The sequence below is a fragment of the Chinchilla lanigera genome, unplaced genomic scaffold (assembly GCF_000276665.1).
Source record: "Chinchilla lanigera isolate Chin_1 unplaced genomic scaffold, ChiLan1.0 scaffold00164, whole genome shotgun sequence".
Classification (NCBI taxonomy): domain Eukaryota; kingdom Metazoa; phylum Chordata; class Mammalia; order Rodentia; family Chinchillidae; genus Chinchilla; species Chinchilla lanigera.
This window is the reverse complement of record NW_004955565.1, coordinates 1601822-1617649: the sequence shown is the minus strand read 5'-3', so window position 1 is coordinate 1617649 and position 15828 is coordinate 1601822. Positions and strand designations below refer to the sequence as shown.

The 15828-nt window shown below is 41.8% G+C and overlaps 1 protein-coding gene and 1 long non-coding RNA gene across 5 annotated transcripts in view; one reads left to right on the top strand and one right to left on the bottom strand.

Moving 5' to 3' along the window:
* Positions 1 to 2037: 2037 nt before the first annotated feature.
* On the bottom strand, positions 2038 to 10020 carry LOC106147469. Its single transcript, XR_001232392.1, has 4 exons — positions 9985 to 10020; positions 8496 to 8644; positions 6154 to 6298; positions 2038 to 2191 (listed from the first exon to the last, which is right to left on the bottom strand). It is a non-coding gene; the product is annotated as an uncharacterized LOC106147469 (long non-coding RNA).
* A 5559-nt stretch (positions 10021 to 15579) lies between these two features.
* Positions 15580 to 15828, top strand: part of Usp9x (ubiquitin specific peptidase 9, X-linked) — a 123031-nt gene continuing 122782 nt past the window's right edge. For 2 of the 4 annotated variants that reach the window (XM_005413264.2, XM_013509210.1), the window contains exon 1: positions 15580 to 15655. The gene's annotated coding sequence lies outside the window, so the exon portion shown is untranslated. The remainder of the gene's footprint in view (positions 15656 to 15828) is intronic. The other 2 variants (XM_005413266.1, XM_005413265.1) reach the window with 1 other exon arrangement.

The following is a 15828-nucleotide window of genomic DNA, read 5'->3' as shown; positions in this document are numbered from 1 at the left end:
CAGCACAGTAGAGACTGACAGAGTTGTGAGAAATGCCCAGTTACGGGTTCACACGGAAAGGAGAGATACCAGAATTTGTTAACGCGGAGGTTTTCAGCCTGAATAACTGAAAGAATAGGATTGCCTTACGTATACCAAGGTGGTAGGCTTTTGAGAGCTCAGTTTGAAGCATGTTATTTCTGAGGTGCCTGTGAACATCCATGGGGAGATATTAAGCCATTGGGTGTGCAGAGCTTCCATTCAAAGGAGTGATCCAGGCTGAAAGTATAAATTTGGGGGCCTTCAAGACATATTTGTTATTAATAGCTATTAGACACTAAATGAAAAACTGTATATCCAAAAATAGTTTCATCTATCCCACAAAGTACATTTTCTCACATCTTTGAAATTGGAATGCATCTTACAACACTCAATAGGATCTTCAATATTATAATTGGCAGCATTTTCTTTCTTTGTTAGTGGCATTTGAAATACTGATGTATCTTGCAATTGATGGCACCTCAGATTCAATAAAACATAATAACAAGAGTAGTAAAAATGATGATAACATTGAGCATTTAATAATGTGCATCACACTCTGGGTGAAACCCTTTCTATGATTATCTTTATATGTAGTTATCATCTAGAAAGGCTAAGAACATAGACACTGAAGCTTGACTGCTTAAATCTGAATTCTGTCTCTGAGTTTACTAATCACACAAATCTGGCTGTTATGGTTGATACATTGTGTCAACTTGCAGAGTCTAGAGGTTTGGCTAAGTGACTCAGCAGGAGGCCAGGGTGCTTACTTTGTATACATCCTGAACCTGTGGAAGAGGAGGGCATGGAGATTATGTGAGAACTACACGCCCCTTAGGTGGGGGTAGCCTGTTTACGATGTAAGGGAGGGAAGGAAGCTGCTCGCCGCCATTCCTCCCTTTTGCTCTGGCTGCATCGCTGTTCGGCTGCCATTCCCACCTTTGCTCTTGTTGCTTTGCTGTCTTCTGCCTCGGAGCCAGCCGAGTATGGACTGAAACCTCAACAAACTGTAAGCTAAATAAATCTTTCATTTTGGGCGTTGGGTATTTTGTCTCAGCAACGAGAGAAAAGTAACCAAGACACTGGCCAACCGCTTAATCGGTCTGTGCTATAGTTTCCTTATCTAAAATGGGATAACAGTACCTAACTTACAGGTTTAATATGAGGGTGGAAGGAATCAACACATGTAAAATGCTTAGAACAATGTTTAGTAGGTGATACGTGCTGAAATGATTTGATACCATTGTTAAAATATGTGAAAAATGTGTGTATGCGTAGAAAAATCCATGCGGCTAAACGGTTTAGTGCATTTTATCCACATTACCCTATGTACTTTATTCATTCAATAAAGAGAAAAACGAAAAGAAATTTGGGGAAAAAGAAATCTTCTAAATAAGAAAAAAGTATATCTACAGTGATATTTATTGTAGCATTTTGTCTGAAATTAATAGTTACTCCAGCTGTTGGGGGGCGCTGACCAGGTCTTTGTGCAAGTGTTTTACCACTGACCTATGTCCCCACCCCCCAGGTTTCTCATGATCCGGGTTAGCAAGGAGAAAGCTCCATCCTTTTACTCTTAATCTGTATCTTTATATTTAGAGTGGATTTAGAACCGGGCATAGTGGCACAGACCTGTAATACCAGTATTCGGAGGGCTGAGGCAGGAGGATCGCCATGAGGTTGAGGCCAGCTTAGGCTACATAGTGAGACCCTGACTCAAGAAAAAAAAATGGATTTAAAGTAGATTGATAGCTGGGTCTTGCTTTAATCCCTTGACCATTTATCTTTGTTTTATCTTTAGTGCTAGGGATTGAGCACTTACTCTACCAGTGGGCTACACCCCCACCCCTCTGGCTTTAATTGGTGTTTGAGGTGACTATTGATATAGTTGGTCTACCACTTACCATGTTTCTTACTGTTTTCTATTTATGGTCCTTGTTCTGTTTCTTGTTTTTGTCATTTACTCCTTTTCTGCCTTCTCTGATGAGAACTGAGCATTTGATATGATTCCATTTTCTCTTCTCTCTTAACGTATCTGTTATACTTCTTTTCTTTTCAAATTGTCTCAAGCCAGGAATAGTGCTGTGTGGCTTTGTCCCATCTACTCCAGAGGCTGAGGCAGGAGGAACACTTGAGCCTAGGAATTCAGATCAGTATGGGCAAAATAGTGTCTCTAAAAAAGAAGGAGAAAAAAATTTTAAAGTTGTCCTTAAAGTTTGCCCCATACACTTACAACTAATGCAAGTTTGCTTTCAGATAACACTACACCACTTTCAGGTAGTACAACTACCTAATAACAAAATACTCCCAACTCTTTCCTCCCATTCCCGTCCTTCATTTCAGCTGTCTGTGAACTACAGTCACTGCACACATTGCTGCTATTATTATTTAGAACAAACTGCTGTGAGATCAACTAAGAATAAGAAAAATGAAAGATTTAACTTTCTTTTATTCTTTGTCTAATCTTCCTTTCTTAAAGCAGACCTGAGTGTTTTTGTTTTTTTTTAGAGACAAGGTCTTGCTCTGTAGTTCAGTCTGGCCTTAAACTCACTATGTAGCCGAGGCTGGCCTCTAACTCAACAATCCTCCTGCCTCAGCCTCCCCCGTGCTGGGATTATAGACCACAGCCACTGACCTGAGTTTCTGACCTATGTAATGTTCCTTCTTTCTGAAGCACTTCTTTTAACACTTCTTTCAAGGCAGTTCTACCAGCAATAAATTCCCTTCATGTTTGTTTGCCTGAGAATGTCTGTATGTCCCCCTTTGCATTTGAAGGATAATTTGACAGGATACACAATTCTAGGTTGGTGGTTTTTGGTCATTTAACACTGTCCTTTGCATACGTTCTGAAGAGAAGTCTGGTGTATGTAATCCTTTCCCTCACTCCACTATTGCTAAGATGCTTTTCCCCACTGGCTTCTACCAAGACTTGGTCTCGATTTTCTTTTTTTTTTTTTTTTTTTTTTTTGGTTTTTCTCCGGTACCGGGAACCGAACTCACGACCTTGCGCTTGCCAGGCAGGCGCTTTTGCCGCTGAGCTAAATCCCCAGCCCCTTGGTCTCGATTTTCTGCAGTGAATGTGACATGCCCTGCTTACTGTTCTCAGAATGGCTTAGCTCTGTAATTCAGTGTCTGTCATTAATACCAGGAAATTCTCAGCCATTGTTGCATCAGATATTTCTTCTGTTCCTTTCTCTCTTTCTACTGTTCCCACTGACAGTTTTTGTGGTTGTCCCACAGGTCTTCAAAATTCTGATCTTCTCAACACTTTTATCCCTTTCATTATTTTTTTATTTCAAAGAGAATAAAAAAAATAACGAAACAACAACAACATAGACAAAAACAAAACAACAAAAAAATAAAAATGAGACAGGGTTTCAAAACATTAATTAACAGTGGCCGTTATGTTATCTATTGTTATCTTCAACAAAATCGCTCCCTCATCCCTTTCATTCTTAAACTTTGCATTAACGTTTTGAAAGTTTCTGCTGACATCTTCAAGCTTTCTGATTTTTTCCCTTGGCCGTGCACAGGCTGCGAAGACTCTCTTCATTTCTGTTAGTGTTTGTCCAGTGTTTGGGGCCTTGCTAAGCACTTGCTGTGCCCTAGGTTGCACCCCCAGCCCTTGTTACAGTGCTTTTAGTTTCTAGCACTTCCTTTTGATTCTTTCTTAGAGTTTCCAGTTCTTTGCTTACATTATCCTTCTGTTCTTGCATGGTGTTTACTTTTTTCATTACATTTCTTACCATATTAATGATAGTTGTTTTAAATTTCTGGCCTGATCATTCCAGTATCTCTGCCTTATCTGATTCTGGTTGTGATGCTTATTCTACTTCTTTAAACTGTGTTTTAAAATTTTTTAGTAGGGGCTGGGGATTTAGCTCAGCGGCAGAAGCGCCTGCCTGGCAAGTGCAAGGTCATGAGTTCGGTTCCCGGTACCGGAGAAAAACCAAAATAAAATTTTTTAGTATACCATTTATTTATTTATTTATTTATTCATTTATGTTTTGGTACCAGGAATCGCACTCAGACCCTTGCACTTGCCAGGCAGGTGCTGTGCCACTGAGCTACATCCCCAGCCCTAGTATGCCTTTCAATGTTTTGTTGAAAAGTAGATATGAGGCACTGGGTAAAAGAAACTGGCTAATAGATCTTCAGTGACAGGGTGATAGCATGTGGGGAAGTAGAAGAATTCTATAGTTCCCTGAATTAGGGCTTAGGCTTTTAGTGACCCTGAGCAGCTACCTGGGCGGTGGACTTCACAAGCGCTTCTCACCCTCCTCATCCTCCTTTAGATGAGACTAGATAGAGTTAGGGAGGGCTGCGGTCGGGTATTCCTTTCCCCAGTGTGTAAGGCTAGAGGGCCTTGCTAGGCTGGTCAGATTGATACCATGCGAGGTATTTAGGTGCTGGTAAAATAGTTTCCCTTGTCAAGTGTGGTGTACACCTGTAATCCCAGCACTCTGAGAGGCTGAGGCAGGAAGATGGTAAGTTTGAGCCCAGCCTGGGCAATTTAGTGACACAGTGAGACTCTGTCTCAGAAATGGATAAATAGGACTGGAGATGTAGCTCAATGTAAAGGCCATAGGTTCAATCCCCCTCCCACACACACACACAGTTTCTTTTGCAGGTGTGCTCTTATTTTATCTGGAACACTCTAGTATATTTCAAAATGGCTACTTTTCCTCTACCCCCTGCCGAGAAGCAGCTGGAGACCCCCTCACTCCCCACTCTGAGAACCTGGTAGGTTCCTGGAGTAAAATGCATAAAACTGTGGGACCCCTCTCAAACTGGCCTACTGTTGGAGGTTTTACCCCAAGTTTGTCCATACTAGCCTCCAGCAATTCATCGGTTATAGTTTCGGTTTCCTTTTTTTTTTTTTTTTTTTTTGGTTTTTCTCCGGTACCGGGAACCGAACTCACGACCTTGTGCTTGCAAGGCAGGCGCTTTTGCCGCTGAGCTAAATCCCCAGCCCCTAGTTTCGGTTTCCTACTCTGGTTCTGGCTCTAGCTGCAGGCTTCCACTTCAAGGCTTCTGTTGTGGTAAGCTGCGATTTTTCTGTATTCACCTGTGTCTCCAATTTAGGGGGCAGCAGTTAGCCCTGTAACCTCATGTTCTGATGGATCTAAGAGGAGTTGTTGACTTTGAGTTTGCTCAGCACTTTTGTTATTGTGAGGTTGGGAGTGATGACTTTTTTGTTCCTTACATGTTGGACCAGAAACTGGAAGTCAGCATTTTCTTATAATAGTAAATTATTAAAAACATGCCAAATATGCATCAGTATAGAGGACTGGCTCTCCAAATTATGCAGCAGCCAGCCAATGCAATACTATGTGATTAAAAAAACAGCTCTAAATGTGCTGATATGGAATGCTCTGTAAGATATTTAAGTGAAAAAATGCAGGGTACAGAACATAAAGAGCGTACTAACATTTGCTAAATATTCTATCAAGTGAACAAATATTTGAAAAAAAGGACATGTGTATACACCTACTATTTTTCAGAATAAATACAATTTAAGAAACTAGTAGAAAATACACCAGAATTATAACCATGACATTTTTTGTTTTGAGACGGGGTTTCACTATGTATTTTAGGCTGGCCTTGGACCACTATGTAGCCCAGGCTGACCTCAAACTCACAGAGATCCTCCTGCCTCAGCCTCCCCAGAGCTGGGATTACAGGTGTGAGTCACTGTGCTTGGCAGAGTTACAGCACCTGTTTAAAAGTGATCGCCCATCACTATTTTCAGATTCAATCCCATGTTTGTTGAAGGACTTGACGGACTAGAAGAGGCCGCTGAGTCCCTAAGCAAACTGCGAGTGAGCAGCGCAACCAGAAATAGTAGTACCTTCTGCAAAGTGACAAACACAAGGGCAGAGCCATGGTGGCTACAGTGCAACTCAGGGCAGCCCCCCAAAGTAGCAGGAGGTCCGGACATGAACCCCAAAATAGAAGGGAAAGGATAGTTGACAAATCTCCATTTCCATTTTTTTCCTAAAAAAGAATAAATTTTATCTAAAAGAATGGAAGGGGGAAATATACTTAAGAGCCAAGAAAGAATTGCTTTTTTTAGCAATCAAAAATGCAATTGTTAGATTACATATATAAATAAACACACACCAGAAATCTTACCAATTTCAATAGAAAGAAAGTCTCTTTGAATTAGTGAGAAGTTTGAATTGCAGGATATCTTTAGAGCAACACATAGCAGATGATTTCTTCTTAAAAGTCCTGAAAGAAGTGGACCTCAAACTTTAGTAGTCTGCAGCCGAGTCCCCTGGGGAGAGAGAGGTCACCTCTTTAACTTGGCCTGTTGGCACGACCACTCTTGAGTCTAGAAAGTTTTCTGTGAAACAGAGCCCTCAGGACACAACCATGCTCGCCCCACACACTTTATTTATTAATTTATTTTTTGTCTTTTTGAGACAGGGTCTCACTATGCAGTTGAGGCTGGCCTTGAGCTCACTTTGTAGCCCAGGCTGGTCTCGAACTCGCAACGATCCTCCTACCTCAGCCTCCCAAGTGGTGGGATTATAGGCATGAGTCACCACGCCCAGCTTACATCCCAGACGCTTTAGAGAAATGGTTTTACTGTACTATACTAAGGCAGATCAGACAGGTTAGTATTTTAAAGAATTTTCCTCAAATGTTTGACACAACAGTATTAAGAGCTAGATTCTCCTATAATTTTGTTTCTAAGAGAATTATGATGATTTAAATAACCCCTCCTGATTTTTTCCTTTCCCCCTTAATAAAATTCAAGATAGTTGCTGTCTAGAGTACCATGTTCTAGTTTAGTGAGATCCAAATGAATGATGTTATAGTATATAAATTGGTAGTGAAGGAGCATATAGTTTTATAAATTTAAAAGTGTTTGCTTTTGGCCGGGCATGGTGGTGCCCGCCTGCAATTCCAGCACTCAGGAGGCCGAGGCAAGAGGATCATTGCTTGAGTTTGAGATCAGCCTGGGCTGCAAAGTGAGTTCAAGGCCAGCCTGAACTGCATAGCGAGACCCTGTCTCAAAAAAAAAAAAAAAAAAAAAAAAGACAAAACGTGTTTGCTTTTTTCTGGGATAAGTAAAAGTATTTCCAGATTAGAATAGACTTTGAAGAAATTCTGGTAAAAGGAAGAGTAAATTGAAAATTTAAGTCAGGCATGGTGGTGCCCACCTGTAATCCCAGTAGTCAAGAGGCTGAAGCAGGAGAATCGATGTGAGTATGAGACCAGCTTGGGCTATAAAGTGAATTCAAGGCCAACCTGAACTGCATATGGAGACTCTCCCCGCACTCCCCTTAAAAAAAGCCCCACCTCCATTTTTTTCTACAAAACTTCCAGCCTGGCCAGGAAGATAATAGGAGTGTGTGCTTCTGCAGACAGCAAGATGGAACCGGTTCCAGGCTACAGTGATATAGGAATTTGACTTGTGAATGACTGAATGGTTGGTCTTGGTGACTAGTACAGTTTGTTGTTTTGTTTTGGTTTTGTGCTGGGGATTGAATCCAGGGTTTTTGCACTAAGCTACATCCCCAGCTCCTTTTCAAATTTTTAAAAAAATTCTAAGACAGTTTTGACTGCAAAAAAGGTTGAGAAAACCAGGTTGATTTGACTGCCTTCATTTAAATCATGAGACTTGTACTTTAGGTAGGTAGGACCTGGACATCTTGGACTCTTCCAGACAAATACATGGGTAGATGGGAGCTGTACCTCTGTTAGGAAGTAAGGAGCTTACTAGAACTAGCATAGCATCAGGAGTGAGGCATAATAGGTACCACAAACTGATGGCGATATCTCCAACTGAGACAAAACAAGCAACACTGGGCTTGGGAATAAAAACAAAAGGATCAGATTATTTTGCACTGTGGCAGATTACATAAAATGTATAAATAGAACCTTTCAAATTTTAAAGGCAAAAGGCTGGGCATGGTGGAGCACGCCTGGGCATGGTGGAGCACTAGGGAAGCTGAGGCAGGAGAATTGCTGTGAGTGTGAAGCCAGCTTGAACTACACATTGAGATCTGTCTCAAAAACCAAAGAAAACGAAACAAAATTTTAAAGCCAAAATGATCCCCAAACTCTAAAATTAGTGAAATAATACCTTTAACACCAGCTAATGGACTGGGTGAAATATTAGGTGATGCTTCCTGTCACAGGTAGAGTGGGGTAGAGAGGCCAGGTTGGCTTGGAGTCAGCTGTGGGGTTCTGCCATCATTTTTCAGATCTCATTTTTCCCAAATCTTTAATACCCACAGACAACCAGTCTCTGCTTGATAACCCTATGCCAGCCAAATCCAGACGAGCCTAACATATAGCTCACAATGGAAATGTGTTCATTCCTAGGGGAAGAGGTCATTTCCCAAGGACGCGAATGATGGAATCCCATTATCCAGGGTACCTGCTCCAAGTATCAGAATTATGAAAAGCCACTTTTTGGTTAAATAGCCATCCATCTCCTGCGCTTCTCCAAGCCTTCTTACCTCTGGAGGCCCTAGCAGGCGCCTTCTCCCTGTCTGGTGGCTGAGTGACCCCTCGTCCTTCTGCTCCTTGCTTCCCATGCTCTTCTAGGCTTCCTGCAGAGCTGTCCAATCAGATGCCCGGGCTCTAGGGGCTTGTCTTCCACAAGGGCCTTTCAAAAATCAAGAGAAAGGGGCTGGGGATTTAGCTCAGCGGCAAAAGCGCCTGCCTGGCAAGCGCAAGGTTGTGAGTTTGGTTCCTGGTACCGGAGAAAAACCCCCCCCAAAAGTCTGCATACTGTATGAGCTCAGTTCATCCATTATAAAAAACAAAAAATAAAAAAAAAAAAAAAAAAAATCAAGAGAAAAAATATTTCATCTTGTCACATATATTTTTTTGCTTTTGTGTTTTTTTCTTGACTTTTTAACATTGCCGGAGATTTTTGTTCTTTTGTGTTTTTTTTATTTTGTTTTTTAACTAGAGAAACTAACAGAAAATGGACACAGACTTTCTTCACTGACACTATGGGCACCATGGTTGGGCCTTTTATTATTATTGATTTACTGCTATTATCTTATCCCTCTTTTCTTTCCTTTTTGTTTTGTTTTTTGTTTTTTCAGACAGAGTCTTGTCGTGTAATTCACATTGGCCTTGAACTCACTATGTAGTCCAGGCTGGCCTGGAACTTGCAGGAATTGTACTGCCTCAGCCTTCAAGTGCTGGGATTCAAGGTGTAAACCTCCATACTGGGCTCTTATCCCTCTTAAGCGGGGCAAACCTGGGCTTTTTGAAGCTTGACGCTCATACTATCTGGGGAGCATTCTGTAACAAAAACACTTCCAAATTACAAATGCAAAATAAGATACAAAAGGGAATCATTAAAATGAGAAAAGAAATCACCACAAATTACAAGTTTCCAATAGCTGAACCAACTAAAACAACATGAAATTCAGGAAAAAAAAAATCATGGTTGATCTAAATTTTTTTTCTGATGAATAATTTAGAAAATTTGTTCAGCTTCACAACTTGTAATACCAAGTACATGTTAAAGAGTATTATCAAATTCAAAATAACTATCAAGTTTCTTTCCTGTATGAACCGCAAGTTCTCAAGATTTTTGTTCAGGTACGAATCTAAATATTGACGTGATAATGCTCATTAACCAGCTCGTCCTTGATGTTCTCCTTGCAGTATCAGTGGTATTGCTTAGCAACTGAGCCCCGTGTACCACAATTAAGACCAAGTAGCCCGTCTCCCTTGCGTGGGCAGGCGAAAGGGCAATTTTGCCTTAGAACTATCTGTTTCCAGAACACAGGAAAGATTCAAGGCTGAGGCTACTCCTGGCGTCCCCGTAGCATTCTGCATCCAATGCCCTGGCTAGGGACAGGTCAAATTCAGAGTTTCCCACACAGGAAGATGGGAGGATGATCTCTGTCTTAGTTACTTTTCTCATTGCTCAGATAAAACACCCAACACCCACAAGTTCAGGGAGGAAAGGTTTATTTAACTCACAGTTTGTAGAGGTTTCAGGCCGGAACCGGCTGGCTCCAAGGCAGGGTCACATGGCAGAGGAGATGCAGTTCGTGGCAGGCAGAAGGTAGCAAAGCAAGCAAGCAAAGGGCAAGACAAGTCTTTTTCTGTCCCTTATATTGTATCCAGGCTACCAGGATTAGGACAGTGCCAAAACAATCAGTGGACTGATTTAGTAATCACATACCCTTAATCCTAGTACCCTTAATCCTAGCATTGCACCATGAATCAGTCAAATACTCTAGGTCCAGCCACCTCTGAAAAAGCCCTGCCTGTGACTGCATGAGGCTTTGGGGGGACATTGAGACATAAGCCACAACAATTTCTAACCATGTTGGTCAGCACTGCTATCTCAGATTTAATTGAATATCCATGAGCAATAGCATATTTTCAACTGTGGTCTTTTAACTTGTTCCTCATTCTTCCTAGCTATTTACTCTGCCTGTCGTTATCAAGGTGAAATGGGTCCATTTCCCTAGATTCCCAGTTAATCATATTTGTGGATTAAAATTGTAAGTCATTATCAGCTTTCCTCATTCCATTTACTCATAAAGCCTTTCAGGGGCATATTATCAAGGCTCTCTTCTCTTCTATATTAGTTTGGCCATTAACTTTGAAGATATATCCACAGGTATGAAGCATTTAAACTCATGTGTGCAGCCAGCTCTGAACTTGTTAAATAATTAAATGATGTCAACTTACCCCGGAAATTCTGTCCTTTAAGATGTAAGCCATGCATGGTAGCACAAACCTGTGATCCCAGCACTTGGGAGGCTATGGCAAAAGAATTGAGAGTGTGAGGCCAACCTGGCTATGTAGTAGGTTTGAAGCCATCCTGGGCTACCTGGCAAGACCTTTTGTGCCCCCCCCCCCCCCGCTCCCACAAAAAAAAAAATGTGTTCTAGTAAACAGTGAGTATACCTACCAAACATTTCTGGGGTTGTGGGTGGGGAAGAGGGGAGATAATTCAATGGGAAATTTTATGAGGAAATGTAATACAGTAAGGTTTTGCCCTAATGAGGCAGAACCAGGAAGTTAAAAAAAAAATTAGTTATGAAGCTAAAGGACAGGTGTTAGAAAAGCGAAACCAAAACAAAGTCAGAAGAAAAAGGTCTAGACTATATGCATTTTAATGTGAATTGCACCATGGAATTGAACTTATTCTTTGAACTCAGAACTGTCCATCTCCTATTCCATTTACTGAATGGAAAGTATGAAAGGGGACAATGGGGTAGGACATACCTCGGGAGGGCATGTGTGTGTGCGCGAGTATATTTTAGGTAGCTCCACAGAGTTTGAGGAAGAGTTACCGGTGAACTTGATTTAAGAGTTGCAACTAGAGAGTAATTGATAGACTCAATCATAAGAAATTGCCAGTATCTAACAGGATTTTCCTCTTTTTGGGGTGTGCGTGTATGTTCCAGCCGATTAAATCCAGGGCCACTGAGCAACGTCGCCAGCCTTTTATTTATTTATTTTGGTGGTAAAATATACATGAAATATACCATAGTGACTTTTTAAGGGCATCATTCAGTGGCATTAAGTACATGCACAATGTTGTACAACAGTTACCACTTTCCGTTTCCAGAAGTTTTCATCATCCTCCAACAGGAAACTCTGCGCTCTTTAAATCTTACCCCCCATTCCCCTCTTCTCCCAGTCCCTTCCTGGTAGCCTCTGTTCTACTTTCTATCTTCATGGGCTTGACTACTCTAGGTCCCTCAGGTTAGGTGGAATCATACAGTATGTGAACTTTTGTGTCTGACTTCTCTTACTTAGCATATGTCTATGCTTCATTCCTGTGGTGATTTCATGTTGTAGCATGGATCAGAGTCTCATTCTTTTTTAAGGCCGAATAACATTCCACTGTGTGTATACCACATTTTATTTATCCATATATCTGTTGGACATTTGGGTAGTTTCTTCATTTTGGCTATTATGAACAGTACTGCTATGAACATCGGTGTACATGTGTGAGTCCCTGCTTTCAATTCTTTAGGGTATCTAGCCTGTATCTACCTGTATCTAGGAATGGAATTACTGGGTCATATGGTAATTGTATGTTTGGCTTTTTGAAGATCTGCAGTTGTACCATTTTACATTCCCACCAGCAATGTCAGAAAATCTGGTATCTCTATATCCTGGCTAGTACTGTTTTTTTTTTTTTTTTTTTTTCTGGCTAGTACTGTTAAACTTGTCATTTTCCTTTTTCTTCCTTCCTCTCTCCCTCCCTCTTTCCTATCCCCTTTCTTTTTTTCTTCTTTCACTCTTTCTTTTTCTCCAAAGCTAATGGTGCAGATAGAACCAGGGTCTCAAGCACACTGGGCACATCCCCAGCCCACGGTTTTGATAATAGCCTTTGTAATGGCTGTGAAGTAGTATTTCATTGTAGTTTTATTTGCATTTCTCTAATAACTAGTGATGTTGAGCATCTTTTCATGTGTTTATTGGCCATTTGTACATCTATGGAGAAATTCAAATCTCTTTCCTATTTTTAAATTGACTTGTTTTTGTTTTGCTATCCTTGAGTTTTAGTTCTTTATATATTCTGGATATTAATCCTTTATCTTTTTAAAAATCCTTTATCAGATATAAGGGATTTTATTGTTTGTTTATGGACACCTTTGTTAAAGGTAAGCTTTTGGTAGGGTTAGAGACGGGTGTTCCCAATAAAAGCAGTTCTAAGAAGGAAGGTTATAACTGTAAATGTGCACATAAAAAGAATAGAGTGATCCCAAATTAAATCTAATGATGAGCTCAAGGTCCTAGAAAGACAAGAACAGTACAAATCTGAAACTAATAGAAGGAAAGAAACTATAAAGATCAGAGTGGAAATTAATGAAATTGAAACTTAAAAAACAATACAAAAGATCAATGAATCAAAGAGTTGTTTCTTTGAATAGATGGGAAGGGGATGTGCGGATGGGAGGAGGGGTGGAGAACCGACAGCAAAAGGATGAAGTTTCTATGCGTATATGTACCAATTCCCCCGCAGTGAACATACTATGTATTGCAAACATACACCTCAAAAATTTTTTGAGGTAAAACGACCTATGTTCAACATTTACTTATCTTGTTGATCTTAGAGAAATCATTTACTCTTTTACGAAACTCATGTGATTTGCAAATATTTTCTCCCATTCTGTAGGTTGCCTTTTCACTGATGATAATGCTTTTAAAAAATCTTATAAAAATTTTGGACACATACTAATTATAGATATTTATACAGTGTGATATAATATCTCCTTGTTCGCTTTGAGGTGGAGTTTCACTATGTTGCCCAGGCTGACCCTGAAATCCGGGACTCAAACCATCCTCCTTCCTCAGCCCCGAGTAGCTGGGAGTACAGGCATGTACCACGGAGCCCAGCAGTATTGTCTTTTAATCCTTAAGCGTGGAATGTTTTTCCATTTATTTTGATCTTTGATTTTTTCAACGATGTTTTATAGTTTTCAGGGTGCAAACCTTGTGCTTCGTTTACTAAATTTATTCTTTTATTTATTCTTTTTATGCTATTGTAATTGGAACTTTTCAGATTGTTTATTGGTAGGGGATAAAAATCTATTTGATTTAAAAATATTGATCCTGCAACCATGTTGAACTCATGTTTGAGCTTTAATTTCATAATAATAGATTACCCAGGATTTTGTACGTATAAGATCATGTCATGTACAAGCGGAGAGTTTAATTATTCCATTCTGACCCGGAAAGACAGCTTTCTTTTTATTGCACTGGCTAGTCTTTTTTTTTTTTTTTTTTCCTGGTCTTTTTGAGACAGGCTCTCCCTATGCAGTTCAGGCTGGCCTTGAGCTCGCTTTGTAGCCCAGGCTGGCCTCGAACTGGCAACAATCCTCCTGCCTAAGCCTCCCAAGTGCTGGGATTACAGGCGTGCGCCACCACACGCGGCACTGGCTAGAATCTCAAGTACAGATTTGCTTGAATAGAATTGCTGAGAGTAGACATCTTTGTTTTGTTTTGATTGTTTTATGAATATTTTTGTTAAAGGTGGACTTTTGATAGGGTTAAGAGATCTGTGTTCGACACTTACCTATCCCGTCTGTCAATCTTGGAAAAGTCACTTACCCTTTCTGTTTCCTTATCTAAAATCAAGGACTGCAACCTATGTTCTGGTCACCTCACAGAGTTCTGAGGATTAAATAAAACCAAGATGTACTTCGAAAACCTACAGTGCACATGGGTGGTAGGGTCTACTTTTTACAAGCTCGTAAGCTACTGGGGGAGGAAAATCATGCATGGAAATAATTATAAAATCAAGCAACACGTGCTATGATTTATTAGGGCTATGAAGGACATGTTGTAGAGTCTAGTGTTGCACTAGAGAAATGGTTTAAAATTTTAACACACCAGTACTGTGTGGTGTGTCACCTAAATTAGTTTGGATCCCACTTAACAATCCTTTTTAGGAACTAGCATATTTTTAGTATAACTACATTCAACCCTGTCCTATACAAAATATAATAGGTCTTGTTTTATAGGGCTTACTAGGATTTTGTGTGTTTTGGGTGCCCACAGGCATTTTTAAATCAAAAGGAAATGTATAGTAAATTAGGAACTTCACTTATTTCCTCTTCACCTAGGTCGACTGCATAGAATTATTCCAAGCACGACATTTATTTGAGATTATAAATGATAAATTTTCCTATGCAGTCTGCATGTTGGATTATAAATGTGTAGAAAATAGTCCATGACATAGCGGATGAGTTCTGAGTCCCTTCCGGGTTCTCACATTGTGTGTGCTGATGATTTGGCAACACCGGCTAATCTTGCTACAAGCAGTGGCTCTGCCGTCCTTGGCACTGTGTGCTTTTTATCTTTGCTAGTCTCTTTTAAGGGCTCCTGTGGCCAAAGAATGGTCTGTCACAGTCAATTGGGCTTTGAGGAAGCCTAAATGCTTGCAGATGATGAGGCAGCAGGATCGCTGTGAATGAGTTTCTCACAGCGCCTCCCTCACAGGAAGTGAAGGAGGCCCTGACTCCCATGGCCCCCCTTCTCCCCCTGCAGGAACTATAGCCACACCTTCCCGTATCGGCGCAAAGCAGGTGGCCAAACCCTCGGGACACGGCATTGCCGCCGCCCCTTGACCCGGCCCGCTCGAGTATCACGTGACACAGGTCAGCTGTGCCGCCGGGACCCCCAGGCACCGAGGCAGCGACCGCCTAGTGCTTGGTCGCAGGCTCTCATCTTTCCGCTACCCCTCCCCCCGACAATCCCGGAAAAGGGGGAGGCCAGTGACGTCATCATCCGGGCACTTGTCGGCGGGGCCACGCTTCACAATGGAACAAAAACAAGCGGCCCAAGTAAAACTCACCGACGCGGCTGCGGCTCGCGCGGTTAACCCTGTCCTACCCTTCACACACTGTGCCAATCCCCACCGCCTAGCCTTTTCTCCGGCGTGATACACCAGATCCTCTCGAGTCTCCCTTCCCCCACTTCTGCCCGTCCTCGCGCCAACTCTGCCCACGCCCCGTTCCCGAGCCGAAGGGTATGGAACGCGGGGGTTGGCCGTAGCATGACCCCGTAGGGCCTGACCGGAAGGAAAGGTACTGCGCGAGCGCTCTTTACCGCATTGTCTTCCCCTCCCCCACCCCACCTCAGCGTTCGAGCGTCTCTGGATGGCCCGGCCTCTTGAGAGGTACGCTCCATCCCGCTGGCTTCACAGCCCGGGGTGGCGGAGAACGGGGGGCAGCTGAGCGGGAGGGGGCTGGGCAGGGGCAAGGGGAGGGCTGGGAGGCGGTGCCTGTGAGGGGCGGGACCTGACGGCGGAGAACCTCAGGGTTTTGGGCGGTGCTGGGGCTAGTAGGAGTC